Raw genomic sequence first — 18,692 nt, forward strand, 5'->3', positions numbered from 1 at the left:
TCTTTAACAGTGCATAATGAGGCCCTCAGTGATAGAAAGATAGCCACATTTCTGTGTAATACCAAGAACCCATTTATACTGAGAAAAGTAATAGCCACCTAAACCCCTAAACTTAAAAGCTTTTGTGCCTAATAGCTTTTTATGAAAAAGACGTATGAGCCAATTTCATTTTGACGGAAACCACAGCTAAAATTTTTCTATTAAAATTCATTTGCTCTGTGAGCTTTAATTCTTAATTTGGGACTACAGCATTTAGATACAAATGCAGTAACTAGTAGTTCATGCAGAACTTAGTGCAGAAGTCATAGCTAGATTCCTTACCTTAAAGGAATTGTCTACTGTGATATTTTGCAGTACTTGCAACACAACTGAAAGGCAAAAACCTACCTCCTTCAGGCAGAAAAGAGAACAAGCCCAGAAGAAAACAGCGACTTGGTAGCTCTTTTAAAAGGGCTTCATTTTAAACAGGCTGAATAAACATCCTAGTATAGCAAAACATGTGTCTATATGCTTGGTCAATGACCTTTAATTAAAATGCTTTCAGGATGATATAAGCATGTGAAACATATACCACTGAACAATCAGAGCAATGAATAGTGGAAACAACTTGAACCTGATTCTCAGTAAGTGTAAGTTGCTATTATCCCCTGAGTTTATTTTAACAATGCAGATTTACCACTATTGAAGAAATAGGGGACTAAAAATTGTTTAAAGGCAAGATATAGAAGAAGTGTAACTATTTAAACATTATTTTCTCTCTGAGAAAGTGGACAGATAAGTTAGAAAGTTATTAATGAGACCATGGTTACACAATACTTTGTGATGATTCATTTACAGGTTATAAGGTAAAAATTCTACTAAAAGTGAATTAAGCTTTTAGCAAATAAATAGTCATCCCATGGTTTTTCTCAGAGACTCAAAAGCATTAAAGGACCTAATAGGATATGAAAATCAAATAAAAAAAAAGTTTTAAAATTAGATTATTTAAGCATTGAAATAAATTCTGTGCAGAACCATGCTAGAGAATACAATCTGTTCTGAGTGTGTTTCTTTCTTGTTTCCTGACTAAATATATGAACTGAGCTTTACTGACATTTTAAAAATGCTGCTTTTAGAGTCATGCCACGCTTTAAATTATTCCAGTTCATAAGAACTGATTCATGAGCAATTTATCTGATTTACTTCACTGCCAGATGGGTACAAAGGGACAGAAATGTTCTGTGTCACCAGCTGTGCTGCTGAGTCTGGGTAAAAGACTTGATTATTTTATGTATGGCACCTGTAGTGGTTTTCAGTAATGAGAAAACTATAAATTAGCTTAATAAATAAATTTAACATTTAGCTTGCAAGAATTACTAATTTTTAGGCTACAGGAAAAGTGTTTCTGGATTTATTGATGAAAAGCACACACTTCTGCTATCAAATAATGGATAGGTAATCTCTGTGATACAGAAGTGTTAAGTATCACTCTGAGGCATGTCCTCCTATTGGAAATACTGGAGAAACAACTAATGAGAGTAAACAGTGATAGAAAACACTGACAAAGTTCTCAGTATTGAAGAACAGCTCTTTAAGAAGGCTGTACAGGCATTTCAACTAGGTGTTTCAGATGCTTGTTTATACGCAAAGATTAAATCACAATTACATGTCCTATATACTCATCTTTTAGAAATGGCACAACGTGCTATCTCAGCAGTTGAACTCTGTACTTCTTTTTTTCTAATAGCTTAGAGAATTTTGACCTATATTTTATCAGATAAGCAAACTGAAAAGCAGAAAACTTTTATTTATGTTATCTCCTCAACAAAATCCACAGACATTTAGGCTGTATCAAGATTATGCACATGGGAGCAATTTTGATTTCCTGGACTTCAGCATTAACACTGACCATACTGCTTCCATCCTTGGCAGGGAAAAAGGGTAATATCTGATGCTAAGATTGTGCTACAGATGAAGGAAAACCTTTTCACAGAAAATAAATGTATTTGTAATCATCTGGTGACAAAGATCTGTCCTGCCTCTACCAGCTGCAGCATGTAAAACGCAGCCATATCCCTAATTTTATTCTGCTTTTAGACACAAGGCTCTGACTTAACACAGGTGATACTGATGCTATTCTTGCACAATAACAATACAATCAGACTTTATTTCAGTGGAGCAGATTTGTGCGTATAGCCTTGTATGTGCCATACGCTGCCAAGGTATATTCAGAAATTACATTGAACATACAGGATCATAGAATCATAGAATAGTCAGGGTTGGAAAGGACCTTAAGATCATCTAGTCCTAAACCCCCTGCCATGGGCAGGGATACCTCACATTAACTATCTCACCCAAGGCTCTGTCCAACCTGGCCTTGAATACCTCCAGGATAGAGCATTCACAATTTCTCTGAGCAACCCATTCCAGTGCCTCACCACCCTCACAGTAAAGAACTTCCTCCTTATATCCAATCTAAACTTCCCCTGTTTAAGTTTTAACCCATTACGCCTTGTCCTATCACTACAATCCCTAATGAAGGGTCCTCCAGCATCCTTGTAGGACTCCTTCAGATACTGTAAGGCTGCTATGAGGTCTCCACGCAGCCTTCTCTTCTCCAGGCTGAACAGCCCCAATTTAACAACCTAGCTACTTCTTCCAGGTATCCCACTTAAAACCGCATGTATATTCAATTTCAGGAGAGAATATTTTCCACATTTCATTGGCAGATTACAAATTTAATCTTCATGATATGTGGATTTTGCTGAGGGATCTGCTGAGAAATCATACATCAGGATTTTATTTTTCATACATTACAGCTCATTTTAAACTTCAAATATTCCCTACCATTAAAAGACTGAATTTCTGACAATATGTCGCTGATTGTACATTTGTTCCTTGGAGTTCTTCAAGGCTGTAAAGTATAGCTCAATAAAAAGCTTAATATAATCATCTGTTGCTCACCATTTAGAAGACCATTAAGTCTAGCATCTTAAGAAATCTAAAACAATCCATGAACCAGTTCATAAGTTTATCAAACTAAGTACAGTTATTATTTATTATTATTATTATTATTATTATTATTGTTATTTTACTTCCAATATTCAAAAACATGGAATAGCAGATCTGGTCTGTTAATTCAGTTTATGCAGAAAACTGCCTTGTGCAACAGATAGCACTCCTGTGAATTTTAATTGATTTAGTCTGCTGTACTATGAGAAGACTAACACCATTACACAGATACTTTGAAGAGCAATCAATCAGCCACTGCTCCAAGTGAGCAGGAGCTGAGCTCTGGAACCTTTTCCCAGCAGGACCACAGCTTCTGTGCTTCTAAATAAAAGAAGGACTGTTCCTACTTCTCCTGAGCAAAATTATAAAAATAAAATACAAAATACAAAATGGAAACCAAAATCCATTCCGCTTGAAGGAAAGAGAGTGGGAAAAGTCAGCAGATTATTCATTGAGGTTCTCCTGCTTACATTTTTTTTGCTGTGAACAATGTAATCAATCTCAGCATTATCATATTCACTTTACATTTTCCCATTTGGCTGATTTTCAAATGGAATCATTGTCACATCAGGGCACTAGAGAGAATTACTATGTCTTTTCTGATAGCTACTGCATTGCATTTATAATACAATATCTGGTGTTCTTCTATTTTTCTTTCTCATTTCTACATCCTTTTTTAGCTTTTCTCTGACCAGTGTCACCACTGTTCCTAATTACACTCAGTACCTTGCATGCACCTGAGGATAGATTTTCATTATTTAAAAGTAATTTATCTCCTAAGTGCTCTAATTTTCAAGGTAGCTCAGAGCATACTGTGTACGGGAATATGCATATAGGAGTATAACACTCTTTGAAGTCTTCATGTTTTATTCCAGATTTTACTCCCTGTGACATCTTTTCTGCATTAGTCTTCATTCAGAACAAGAAATATATATATCTACTATTACCACAGTTTTTGAGAACTTCCTTGTATTTTTATGAATAGTAGTTGAAATAGCTGGGTCCAGAATAGCTTTTATAAGGTAACCAGCAGCTTTTACAATCATCTGGCTTATTCTGCTTTGTTAGCAAAACTGAAAACAGCAAGGATTAATTTTCAGCATGTCAAAAGCTTCTTTTTTCCAAACCATGAAGTAATCAAAAAAAGTTTTAAAAACAGAGCGTGTTAACTATTTTAATGCATGTTTCCAAGTTTTCTTCTTAATTATAAACTCATAGTAAATACTACAGTCCTCCTAGGTAACACTGCTGCTCACAGCTCTTGGTACTGGGAGGTATAGAGCATTTGGGTGCCAGACTGGTTCCTTCTCCCATACAGGAGAGAAGAATCAGTAACCTATACTCATAACCTATACTCTCCAATTCCTGCACTAGGACCCTATTCATGCCTTCAATTTACAGTCACCAGGTAAGAGTTTAATCTTATGCCAACAGTTTTTCTACAACTCCTTCAAACTGGTACCCTCTCCGTCTATTTAATTTCCTTCCTACACCCTTGCAACTGAAAGCTGTAATCATCTATGAGAAGGTAGGTAAGTCCACAGCCAGAAATCAGCACCTCCAGATAGCCAGTTACTAGATTGCTGAGTCTCTGAGATTTAGATTTAGAACCTCCACAAAGGCAACTGTTAACACTGATATCTCTATTATCTAAGGGTTCTTCCCTGCAACTATTCTTCACATAGGCATTGGGATCCTACAGATAAGTTTCCTGTAATACAGTTTCAGAGCTAAAATAGGCTGGGAAGTTTGTAGGGTGATCAAACCATTAGCTTTCATAAAAGATTTATAAATCTATAGCGTCATGTGTTCATCTCATTTCCCAGAATTTCAAAACCTAATCAAGATACTGTTAGGGAGAATAATGCCTGGATCTGACTAGTCCAATGTAAAATACTGAAAGTTTGTCAATTTTTTTTGTGGGAATTGTATTTGCCTATTTCAACTTTTGCCCAAAGACAGGAGAGGTAGAAATTTGTTGAGCTGGAAATAAAAAAAAAAAAAGAAGATTGTCTTGTTTCCTTGCCTCTCTGCCATCATATCCCTAAATAACTTTTAAAAGCATTAGCAAATTCCACACAAATTTGATAGAATAACTGGAGCCCAGAATTTCTATACACTCATTTGGAAATCAATAACTAGCAACCATTTCAAAAAACAAAAGCAAAAGTTTAGTTGTGTTTAGCCATGGTCAACAAGTCAGCTGGGGAAACAGCAACCAAACAGCATAAATATTAGGTGATGGGAAGCAGGCATGTTTAGAGGACGTATCTGCACTACGAACTAGTAACATGCTTATGATGGCCGTGGGTTAGAACTGTGCCTATATGATTGATAAAAAGTTGTTACGGACCAACTTAGATGTGTAGAAATAGTTAGCCAGCCTAATGAAGTAATGCATTTTATTCCTTCCATACATGTAATTTCAAATTAGAAATGACAAATGTTTACCTTTCCTGATTGCTTTCCTTTTTCCATTGAATTTAGTATTTAATCTCTGCATGTCTAGAAATTGTGAAGTAAAAGCAGGAGTAATCTTTGAGAATGGGGAGATCTAGTTTTACAAACCCAGAAAGATTACAAGGTTGTCTTACAAAAAAAAAAATCCATATTAAAGAAAACTGTCAGAGTCTAAGGGGAGGAGAAATAAGAAATATGTTGTGAAGTTATAATTATCTTTTTTTTATATATAATTAGGAATCAGAGTTGGTACTGAAAATAACCATTTTCTCTTGACTGAAGTATAAATCCACTCTGACTAGAAAAAGCTCAGAGCTTTATTTGGCAGGGATGCCACCTACTGGAAATCAATCAAGGCAGAAAATCAAATCTAAGCAGTGCTCAAATGACCAACAGAAATTGAGTGAATTACTGTCACATATAGTCTCCAAATGCATAAACCTGGGGTCAATAGGCCGCAAACTCACTGACAAAATTAAAAACGTGGTACTATCTAGGTCAGTAACCTAAGAGAGTGCTAGCAATTGCATATACCAAAAAAAGAAATGTGCCAATTACCAACTTTGAACTCTATACTAAATGACAGAAATGATCATCTGTTCTTACAGAATTCTGGAGTGTTAAGTGTTTTTCATACAAGGGACAATCATACAGAAAATGTGACCATAGGAGACATTTCCTTATAGCCTTAGGTCAGAAGCAAAGAGATTTTCTTTGATAAGAGTTGAAATAGACCTTCCAAACAAACTGAAGCACATAATTACGTTTTTCTGTAATAACTTAAAAAAACATAGAGCTGCAGACTGTGCAAAATGAAGTCACAATATTATGTCAAGACCAGAATTAGTAGTCTCTAGTCTGTCTCTAAGCAGCAATTAAATTAAAATACAAACTCCCTTGTATATTATTAAATTACTTGAATGGCAGCTAGTATAGCCACTTAATTAACAAAAAAGCAAAAAGGGTAACACTCCCACTCATGTGATTAATGTCTTTTGTTCCTTATTCCTCTCACTTATAAATTTTATTTACACATACGCAGAGCATTACAGGCATACATATCTTTGTGGCAGTTCAAAGTTTTGGGCTATAGCCTAGTCACTAATGTGATTCACATCCTGCTTGGCAAACATCAGAATAACTTTTAATGACAAGCAAAAATGTGAAAATACAAATTATAATGGAAAAAAATCATCTTGGCTATTATTAAAGGAAATCAGTTTGAAGCCATCTCTGCTTCTAAAATGATGTTTTCTGGCTTTGTCTACTGCAGTCTTTTTAACAAAAAAAACCCCCAACCCCCAGACACGGGAAAGGTCATGCTTAGCATCTCAACTGTTGTAGTCTTTCCTAACTGTTACAGATAATGTACACAAAAGCAGTACTCAAGACAGAATAGAAATGGCAAAAATGGCAATAAAGGACTTAGTGTAAACTTGCTATAACAGCTCAACTGAAATATACAATTACAAAAAGCAAATGAAGCAAAACCTGACAAGAAGAAATCCTGTATCAGATATTTAGTCTCTTAAGAGTTAAATTTGATTTAATAATGTGCTACAACTCAAAATCAAATGAGAGAATATTCATTCATTCTTTACCAGCCTAGAGGATTCGTGTCAGACAAGACTTTATTAGCCTGAGTCAATACATATTTCAAGAAATAAAAATCTGTTGCAAAGAGAACTCTTGTTCCCTTGGTCTTGTAAAATTTCAGCATTTTTGCAGTGCCATTGGCAAAGGTAGCAGTAAAATGTAGGCCAAAGATTTGAAAAGTGATAGTATCCTGCTAAGCTATAAGCAGATTCTAGTGGTTATTGCACAGGAAAAAGCCTTGTGAAAGGCTGCACAAGACAGATACATGCTGAGCAGAAAGCATAAAAACCAGTGTCTTGTCATAAAACTATGCAGAATATACTTTACAATTACTAACTGACCTCATATGTACAGTGAGAGTGAATTCTTGCCAGCATAAGAGAACATGTATCGAGTTTCCATAATCTTACCAGTTATAGCAATAATGAAACAGCTTTAAAGCAAGAGCAGAGTGAAAGTCCTTTTCTCTCCAAGGCTTCAATCTCTGTGCACCAATTCTCACTGATCTCAGAATGAATTTTAGAAACAAGTACAGAAATGTCAAGCCTCGTGTCTCCTTATATATTTTCAAGTAGTACAGATGAGTAGAACAGGTCTGTCAACCACAGAACACAGAGGATGTTCTGAGGCATTAAGGGAGGTCATTGTAGTTCAGGAAATCCAAGCAAACAAACAGATCTGCAAAATGAAAGAGGGAATGGAAAACTTCAGGAAAATTAAAAAAAAAAAAATTAAAAAAATTCAACTGTTGACTGGAAGAATAATTGACAACTCCCTGCCCTCAAGCCTCAGCCACTGCACTCAAAACTTAGACTTCCCCCATCCCCAAGCACTTTCATATCCTTGAATTTTATAAACTATACATAAGACCTACTTTATCACAAAACTCATAACCAACTTTAGCTACTGGGATGAAACAACTGAAAAATAATATATCCTGATCTACTAGAGACCTTCATAGAACTGTACTTCTCCTTCCCTTCTTCTTCATTAGCATTACAAATACATCTTCTGACCCCCCTATAAATCCCCAGTATCTACTAAATCTCCACTTATCTACACAAGAAAGTTTTAATAGTTCAGTTTCATTATACAGCAGCACTGTTTTATCAGAAACAGAGTTTGCTTGCCTCACGTCTCCATCATCCAACATAATTCCGATTTCCCAAAATGGAAAAATATACCTCCACACCATACCCTATTTCAGCAACAACAACTGAGATCAGAACTGAAATTATAGGCATATTAGGTAACTGAGCCAATAAAGAAAATAACAATTGTAGACACCTGACTGGCAACTACTCTTATTAATTTTAATATCTTTCATAATTTTTTAAAAATGAAAACCAACAACAATTAAGTTATTTAAGTTTTACTGTGGAACTTTAAAATGAAAATTACAATAGCTGATAACTACAGTGTTTAGGTCGAATGTCAGCTGAGGTTCCAGACATCTCTGAAATGATCAGAGCACAGATAGGAAGGTGAAGAGCCCATACACCTTCAGCTGAGTTCTCTGATAATTAGTATAACTGGTTGCAAGTCAAACACTCAATAGCATGTTACTAAAAAAAAAATTAAAAAATACCATGGAAGGATTTTTTTGTTCCAGTCCAGAATGAGAAAGTGTTTTAAATATTGACAATTTATCCTGGCTACTTTTAACTGAAGAGTACATTAACCGAGAGTAACTTTCACTATCATCTTAGACATTTTATCAAGTATTTCAGCTTCAGTAGGTTATTAAAAAGGTCTTCATTTGCCATAGGACCAAAATATTCCAAAGAATGGCTTCTTCTTTTCAATCCTTAACAGCCACAAAAGCTTTTGTCACACAACCCTGCTTTGACGTTACATAAGCAATGTTTACACTGAGCTACGCTGTTCACAGTTAGCACTCAATTTCTAAGTCTAGTCTACTGTCACTCTTTAATATTAGTCCTCCCAAGAACCAGACATATGTTTGGTTATATTTAGCGTGTTATTAAAAAAATATTTAAATGCATGTTTAAATCTATTACTATGAGATAGGTACTTAAATAAATTAAAAGATGCAGGCTTTAAGGTATTTCTCAGGTTTCATGAAGACAGTATTCTTTAGCTTCTATATGAAATACATGGCACTTTAAACAAAAAAAATGTATTAATCAAATTCTTGTCCTTTCATCTAGTACTGTTGTGAAGAAAGCATGAAGAGTAAATACTAGCTGATATACTGTCAATTCACTGCCAAAAGCTGGATCTCAAGGAAATCAACACACAAACACTGAAACACCTTCAGCCATAAAAAGAAGGGATAAAAAGATTTAGTCTAGACAACTATTAATTGTATTTCACTTAAACCTATAGGCACCATGATTTACCTTTCATTTTGCTACATAACACAAGAGTCATCTTCATTCTTATAAGCTGAACAGTCTAAACAGGTTCCTATAAAAAGTAATGAAGCATTTGTGAATTTATAGAAAACTATATTTTTTTCACAGTATCCTTCTGACTTTACTAGAAATAGAGCTCTGGAAAAGGCATACAGGGCCAAACCGAAGAAAGGTCTCTATGCCTCCAGCAGAATAAATACTAAGTTGGATATGACAATAGATATTCTTGGACACTAAGAATGGAAACGCCTATTGGCAGAAGGCACAGCTTATACAGGAAAGGTACAGAGAAAAACAGAAGAGTGTGGAATTCCATTGTTTTTTTCCACAGTTTGAGTAACCACAGTGCATTCCATCACCAAGAGCCACAATCAGGTAAGTGTTCAAAGCACCCACCCACTCTTAGGTTGCGACTGTAATACCACATCCTATGTGTGCAGTCCTCATTCTCCTCTTGGAACTGCATTTACTGCTCAGCAAAGAATTTAAGGAAGAAGGTGAGTAGACACATGAAAAGGTCACTTTGGTAGCCTTGTAGTTATGCCTGAAAAGATACTTGATGTGAGTTCTTGCTGCAAAGGCTGCGTGTACGTTTTTATGTAGTGATGTTTAAAACAAGGTCTAATCATTCCTGAAATAAAATGCCAGGTTGGGTTGTTTATTTTAGGGCCGTTATGAACCACCCATGGTTCTTGGATTTGACATGTATATTACAGACAAATTCAGGAAGAGGAGAGAAATTCATCTTTAGTTAATTTACAGAACGTAGTGTCTTAATGATCAAAATTTCATATTACTGCTGCCATTGTCACTATCTTATGAGTTAAAGAATGACATCTGAATTGTCCCACTAAACATAAAACTGTGGTTAAACCTGGTTTCCCAGGGACTTATGCCCACCTTCCCATATGTTCCCTTCTGTCTATTTTTCATTCAAATAAAAAGAAGACCTTACCTCCACCCTATCCTTAGAACAGCCCCACTTCAATTCTGTTCTCCCCTTGCAGTTTCCCATCCAGTACCAGCAATGTCAGGTTCTTCCCACATCCCCTGCTTGTCATAATGTAGTCAACTTTGATCACCAAATCCTCCCTACAACACCTTTGGTTTCCTCTGGCTTCAGTACTACTATATCCTTGCCTTTTTGCTGCATGAATAAATTCAGTCAAAATCACAGCCTCTGCCATCACTGCATCATCATGCCATCACAGAAAATGGGTAGAAGTGAAGAAATCCGGTCCTGGGATAAAGGTTGAACTCGATGATCTTAAAGGTCTTTTCCAACCTGGTTGATTCCATGACGGCGATGTCCCATTCCTGAGTGACATATATTCCTTTGTTAAATATGGCTGAAGAAGGCTACCAGTTCCAGAAGGGTGTTAGGAGCATTGGTAGACGTAGTGTCACTGCAGAGGCTCCAGTTTCTAAGAGGCTGCAAAAATGTTCATGACTGATCAGCAAATCCGTGTTGTTGGAAGCATTGATATTTGCATATTCATATTTCCTTAGAAAAAACTATTTTCTGTTGCAAAAGCACATTGGACTCATGGTACAAATGGGTTGATACAAGACATTTCGATGCAGTGCTGCTGGGAAACCATCACATTGTATTTAATTAAGGTCAATGATTGTCATGTATTTGTACTGTAATCAGAAATACCTGCCTGATTTTTTTGTTTTTTTTTTTTGGCATTTCAACTATAATCATATGTATCTTACATATACATATATGCATGTTGATGATCAATACTCAGTTTCCATACTATAGGGATGCATGCTACAGGCAACAATATTAAAGCAAATAAAATTAACATATTGACTGGTTTGAATTCAAAGTGGTACTCAGACACATTAGCCCAGTTAGTAATACTGACTGCCTGTTTTCAGGTTCAGCTGGCAATGTGGTTTTGTGGAATTTCAAAACACATCTTTCTCTCATTTCAACAGGCTATTTCCTCATCTGAAAATAAATTACTCTTGGAATACTTTGGTGAGAGAAAAATGTTTCCAAGCATTTCTCATACATAAAATATATCAAGTCCATGTGAAATGCCTCAAACAGAACACTCAGCTTGCAGCAGAGGCTTTCAATTTTACCTTTTATTCTCTGTAATAGTTACAAGCAGTTTTCCCCTTCTTTTCCATATTTGAACGGCATATTTCATTTCACACATCCATTGCATTCTGCCCAGCACTGTAATTCAGCTAAAGGAAAAAGCTTAGCATTTGAAAATGTCAGCTGCCCAAAAGATATTTGGAAGTCTGTGAATGTTAACCTTTCTAACATTTGCTTAAAGCCATCTGAAATTAATTTTCCTCTCTGCCTTCCCGTATCTAAATGAGGAGAAAGAACTATTCTAAGATGCCTATTTAAGCAGAAACTGATACAAAGTGTATGATCTCTTTGGGGAAAACAGGCCTCCTAATACACGTAAATAACTCTCATTCACATTACCAGAACTGCAGAGGAACAGATTTTCTCTCAAGATTTTTATTCAGTAAATTAAAGTCACAGAATCAACTACACTGGAAAAGACCTTTAAGATCATCAAGTCATGCTCACTCCTCTCAGTTACTCTTACTTATTCTCATTAAAAGTGGGGTTTTGGTTTTTTTTTTTTAATGTTCTGTGCACACCTTTCTTATCAGTTCTTTGGGAATAGAAATGAATTAATAGAGATAAATAAAGAGCTTTAAATAATCTCAGAGCTCAGGATATTTATGCTAACCATTGATTATCAATTCATCAAATGAAGATTACTGGTAAAGACATAAATCCTGAAGAAAGCTTTGAAATTATTATAATTTCAAATGAGGCTTTACAGTTTAACAAAACACAACTGAACTCAGAGTATAATGCCTCAATTTGCTGGATCATCATTAGCATGAATCTGAGACCGCATATTACATGTTCACTTGCATCCTCTCAATATGAAGTGGAATGAAACTGCAGATCTGATTAAAAAACCAAACCAAAACAGAACAAAACTAAACTAAACACAACATGTAATCATTTCAAAGAAACACAGCAGAGCTGTAACTGTTTGTAAAGAACAAATAACAATCTTAAAAAGATTTATGCTTGAAGCAAGTAACTTCTTGTTATTAATAAAGTTTGTTCTCTCTATCACAAGGTTTTTTAAAATTTGTTCCCTAAAAAGCATTTCTTGACATAAGTAGGTACCATTCAGATAAAACAATATGAGTCTCTGGAGGCAAATCTGAGTTTTTAAAATTATTTTCCCCTTTGTGGTCCTGAGAGAAGGAAAAGTTATACTCTTTCTTGCTGATGCATAATAGCCTCCTCCAGAAAAACTGCTAAGGGCCACATACATGGAAATATATCCATGACAAACAGGGACAATATAAGACAATATGAGGATACAGCCAAGACTTACATAAAGCTCTACTTTTTTTCCTTCTGAAATGCTTAGCTTTTCAAAATTACATCTAAGCTCCATCTAGAACTCCACATCATCTAGCCTACATTTTCACACAGCATTATCTTCCCAAAACATGCTAGAGCTTGATATCCAGCATCTCACTGCTGCTGGCCTAGCAAATATCCATCTTCTCAACCCGTGATCATCCCAACCCTTCACCTAGAGAAAGCAGAGTTTCCCTTTCTCAAAGCTGAGTACTAAACTCCTTGTCAGTAATCTCCTCTATTCTTGACAGGAGATTTGGCACAAGGGTCATCTACATCTAGTGTAGGATCTTATCCTGTCTGCTATTCTCAGAAGAATAGTAGCAATTATAACGCTTTAAATTAGAAACGGCAACATTCGAGGTTCTTTTCTAGGAGCCAATACACTCTCTTCAGCATTAACATTCACTTTCCAGGAACCCCTGACTGTCAAGAAAATGCTCTCGCCTGTTGCAATCTAACAGACTTAGATTCCTAATGAGCAAGGAAAGCCTTCTAAATTGACCTAATTCAACCTGGCCTGAAAGTGATCAAGGTAAAACAGATTGTTCTTCATGATGTCAGACCTACATGGTTTACAACAATCCCACCCATGCTATCAGACAGGCCTTCATCCCAGCTGTACTCCTAAACTCTCAGTAGGCACCAGGGTACTCATGGAAGCAGGCTACTACCAGATTCAAGATACCTCATTTTCTTCAGCTCTTAGGTCTTCCAACAGGTACATGTCAGCTTCCATTTCCCTCAAAAACTGTCAGTCTCCATGTTATCAGAGTGCCAGTGTGCACTGTGACTAGTACTCTCCCTCTGTTTTGGGCCATACACCCATGTCTGGATACTTGCAGTTTTCTGCCAAGGCTGAACTCCTGTAAAGCTAAAGATGGATATATAAATATCCAGGCAATTGACTAAATACTAAAGGACTCTTAGGGACATCTATCATGCCTGCATTTCTGAAACAATGAGGATTGCCATGGCTTATTGCACCTTGCTTTATTTCTGAGAGCAGTCTGGAGAGCCATACCATGTGCACAAAATCAGAATATGTAGTTCAGCTTCATAAAGCCTAAGGCAACTGCTGCCAACTCTGTGGTAGTCAAGAAGGAAGACAAATGAATGACACCATGAAACACATGAACATGTATAGGTAGTCTGGAGACAGCTCTACTGCAGCTGACAACAGCCCTGAAACATCAACCTCTGCTACGCTCCCCCAGAACAGGAAGTCCACTCTGCTTTTCCCATTCACACTGACAAAAAAAGGCAAAAAAGGCAATGAATCCAGGTTAATAGACCAGGATGCTATGTGTACCAAAAGACTTTTTTAAATCAATGCACACAAGTAGGTGCCGTGAGGGTATTCGAATCCCTTTCCATGTTCAATGTAAGCTGGGTGCTCTTCCCAAATCTTCTAAACCTCTCAGGAGGATAAGGTCAACATTATTTTGGCCTTCCTGCTGCACCTAGAGCTTGACCAAGTAAGACTGGAAGTGGATTTCAGACCAGTCTGATGTGACAAATGTTGGTCAAATGGCAGCATGCCAGATCAGAAAACCCTCAAAACAGGTGATCATCACTTCTCTGTTGCTACTTACTTCTTCCACCTATGCACCTATGTAGCTGTGAACCCCTGTGAGTTCATATCTTCCAAGAAGGCTGCCTATCTATGCAGAGAAGTATAACTACAGGGAGAGAATGAAATGATCCACACATGTTTCTAGAGAAGAAAAAGACAGCACAAAACACCATAGTATTGAAAAGCAAACTGTTGTAAAATCAACCATTATAAAAGGCCAGTGTAGTTTAAAATTAAGAGTAGATAATCTGCCCTTCACCTATAGGGTCAGCCAGCCTGGCTCAGAAACAATAAAGAAGGGGAGGGAGCGGGAAAGAAAGCACAGTTACGTATGTGCATAAAGCACATGATACATCAGCCTGACTGCTGAAATGAGGTGATAGTATCTGTACGCCTGTCTTGCCCCTGAGTCTTCCTGTGATACTTCACTTACATCCCAGATAGTTACAGACCTTGGTAGGGCTTTGGCAGTGATTTTAGTCAACAGCTTGATAAAGGTTGATATAGCATATGTACCTAGCTATAACAGATGTGTATTTTTTAGAGGTGGGTTGTTTTTTATCTGCAGCCCTCAACTTCTTATAGATTGGAATTTGAATACCTTGTCCCTTGGACAATGGCCATCAGGGCTGAGCTTCCAGATACCAGGAAATTGCCCATGTCATGAAGCCTGGGGAAGCAAGAGATCTCACCCTGTAGAAACCAGTGCATAGATCCTGTCTGGACCTCAGTAGCTGCTCCCTGCCATGGCATTGTTGAGTGAAGTTCTCCTCTGTGCTCACAATGTTAAAATTGAATAGCGACTCCAGACTGGAGCCAGGGAAGAAAAATAAATTAGATGTCAGGTGAATGACTTGAGCTTCACATCCAAAAGTAAAGCACAAAGTAATTCAACTTGTAATAAATATTCTCAAAACCTTATCCACTTAACATGAAAATCTACAGGATCTATGCAGCTTTATCTTTCCTTCTCTTGAAATGTGAAAATGAAACATAGTGTCAGTGTGAAGTGTGCACCAAATGATGAACTATTTTGTATAATCAGGAGTGAATCTTTCTCCATAAAGAATTATACTGAGAGGGATAACTGACTGCAAACTTGGAGACATTAAACAAAATAACGATTGTGTTCCAATTTCAGGTGTTTCCAGATAGGCTTGGCTAAAAATATGGGCAATTTTTATAAAATTCTTCTTCAGTTTTATCTGAGGAAGATAATAATAAAATATTACATAACATAAACAAAGGACATCATGAAGTCTATTTTCAGAGCATTCATTATGTTAGCATTGTATTTAGCAACAAACATTGCTAAATGTTATATAGCACTTGCTTGATTATTAGCCATTAATACTACTTTTTCATTTTAAGTAATTTTTCATTTTGTAGTGTCAAACTTCAGTCCAATATTACAATTCTCTTTTTAACAAGTAATAAAAAGGGAAAACCTAGGAAAGCACCTCGCAGTTGAGGATGTGACTTTTCAGGATGAAAGCTAGTTACTTATAGCATAATTTGAACTGACCTCCTATAACCCATAGTCTTCAAACCTGTTCTACAATATCAACCTATGCATATGAAAAATGTAAAATTCCTTAATCACAAAGAACTAAAAGGATGACATTATAGAGCAGCAATTGGTTTGCTGGGGGCCAAAGAGAAATGTCACAGTTACGCTTCTGAATTTTTACTTGTCTCCTTGCTAATTATTTTCTAACTTCACTACAGTTCTGTGCTTTACTCTTGCAGACTTCCTAGTGGTTTAAAGTTCAGCTTAGATTACCACATGCTGGTACCCATAATTACCATGAGCTTCACATCTGCAGTAAGAAAGAAAATAGAGGCAACCATGTAGAAGGCAGTGGAGGTAAAAACTAGACCATAGGACACTTCATAGGTCAAATAGGTCTTACATTTCAGGTGCATGTTGGAGGATAAAGTGACAGTTATTTCTATTGCAGATTTCTCCTGCCTGGTGTCTTGATTAAAGTCTCTATTTGGAAAATAAAAACAAAAAGAAAATAAAACAAACACCATAGAAAACTCAGATTGCTCATTAGGTCACAAAATATTTTTGACTCTCCTTAAATGATAGTTAACAACTAATAAATCATAACAACACATTTCTATTCAAAACAATTTGTGCAGTGAAGCATTCAGCTACAACAACCCCTTAGCTAGACAGCTGGGACTCAGATTCTGCAGTTTTAATTAATAAAATAACAAATGTCATAAAAAAATATAGCAAAAAGATAACTCACAATTAAAAGTAATTGCATTTATTCAGTGGTAAAAGCTAGACATTTATCCTTAGCTGTTAGAACGATTTTTCCAACTTAGTACACAATAGAGGTTACCAAAAACTAACAGTGTTAGACAATGTGAAAAATAATGTGTCTCATTCACTTGCAGGAGCTTTTTGCACAATTGAGGTCTATTTATAAGAAATAAATGTTGCATATAGGAGTTCTGGAATGATTAGAAAGTGAGACCCCGAAGTACCTCTAGCAAATTTTCAACTATGAAAGTATCTCCAGAAGAAATAGTACTTAAAGATATTTAGTTCTTGGTACATTGAATAACTAGTCTTCAAAAATGGTGTGCTCCTTTTGACAGGAAAAGAAAAAAAGGTACTGATGTACTGGACAAAAGGACAGATCAAGATGTTGAGAGCCAAACTTTCAAAAATTGATATTACATGGAGCTTTCAAATCAGACTACGAAAGTTTAATTCTGCATTAACAGAAATGCAGCTTATGTCTTCAACACATTAGAAAAATTCAACAGATCTTTTGATTTTGTGCTCAATAAAGAAGGATTCCAATGGATAATAGATTTTCACAAAATTTGTGTTGCTACTCTAGCTCCAGCTACACCTATAGATGGCCTTTAACAATAGCTACTTCTTTTTTTCCACTGAATTGCTCTGTAACAAAAAAAAAAAAAAAAGAAAAAAAAGGGGAGTTTATGCCTGTGTAATGCATATGTCACTTGCTGTTACCAACAGCTTGTGAAATTGAATATTTAAACGAGTTTTTGCCATCACTCCCACCATTCAACATGATGCACTTACAGATCAACAGATAAATTGCCCTCGTCTGCATTATCCTTAAGTTAAATTAAGTCTCAAGTTTATTAATAAAAGGCAAAATTCTAGTTTTATTTTAATTTTCATATTATTTTTATTTTAGATTTCATGTTATTTTTCATCAATTCCTGAAGGTAAATGAGGCAGGGGAAGGAAGTATAACTAATTCATTTCTTCATGACCAGTGAGAAACGAGTCAGTTTCTTTTAAAAAGTATATTTATACAAAGTACAAGGACTGTCTTCTGCCCTCAAAATTGGCAACTTTGTGCTTTTTGAGGTGGTTTTGGTTTTGTGATTTTTTTTTTCTCTGTGAATTGTAGTAGTCCCTGTAAACTCAAAGACAGAATGACATGCCTATAAATCTATCTCATAGAAATGTCAATGAATCATACTATAACTTCTAACAATGCGTGTTTTGACCTCAGGATATTTCAGTTTTCTGCAGAGACCTCTTCTACACAGCATGCTTCTTTTGGAGATCTCAACATGTAAGTAGAGTATATAGGAGAAGCCTATATTTTTTTCAAACTGTGATACTGTGAAAAAAAAAAAAGTAAGTAAAACACATTGAAGTTATTACATAATTGAGTGCTGGTTTTCCTTGTCTTTAAAGTTTAGTCTAATAAAACCAAAAAAACCAACCAGCCAACCAGCCAACCAAAACACTTTAAAAGGAAATCAGTTTCTACTAGATTACAGACAAAACCAAAAGATTTACGTTGGACTTGAGACTTGTACAAGAAGCTTAATAATGCATAGTTTAAAATGTCATTATTACAATTCCTGACTGGGAGATGAGACACAGGGTCAATGTCCTTCAACCTTCAGTTATTCATTATCAGCAACATAAAACCCACTCTGAAGCACCTCCTTTCAGTTATATATTACTCCTGTTTGGTTTTACACTCAGAAAAATAAATAAAACCGCTGTTATTAAAAACACACACAATAAGCAGGCTCTCTAAAGCATACTCTGAACTCCTACTGGTGTTATTAAAACTGATGAAAGTTCACGGAAAAGAAAAACATACCCCATTGAAGAAAGTGGCCTATCTGTGAAGCATTACAGAAAGTGGCAGAAACCAGCCTGGTAGAGGAAACCCAGGCTTTCAGTTTCACCTGTGAAGTGCACAGTGTTCAGTGCTTAGTGATGCATTAATTGCATCTGTGCCCT

The sequence above is a fragment of the Neopsephotus bourkii genome, unplaced genomic scaffold (assembly GCF_033783945.1).
Source record: "Neopsephotus bourkii isolate Nb327-2 ecotype Australia unplaced genomic scaffold, CSIRO-AGI_Nbou_v1 NB_1052, whole genome shotgun sequence".
NCBI classification, from domain to species: domain Eukaryota; kingdom Metazoa; phylum Chordata; class Aves; order Psittaciformes; family Psittacidae; genus Neopsephotus; species Neopsephotus bourkii.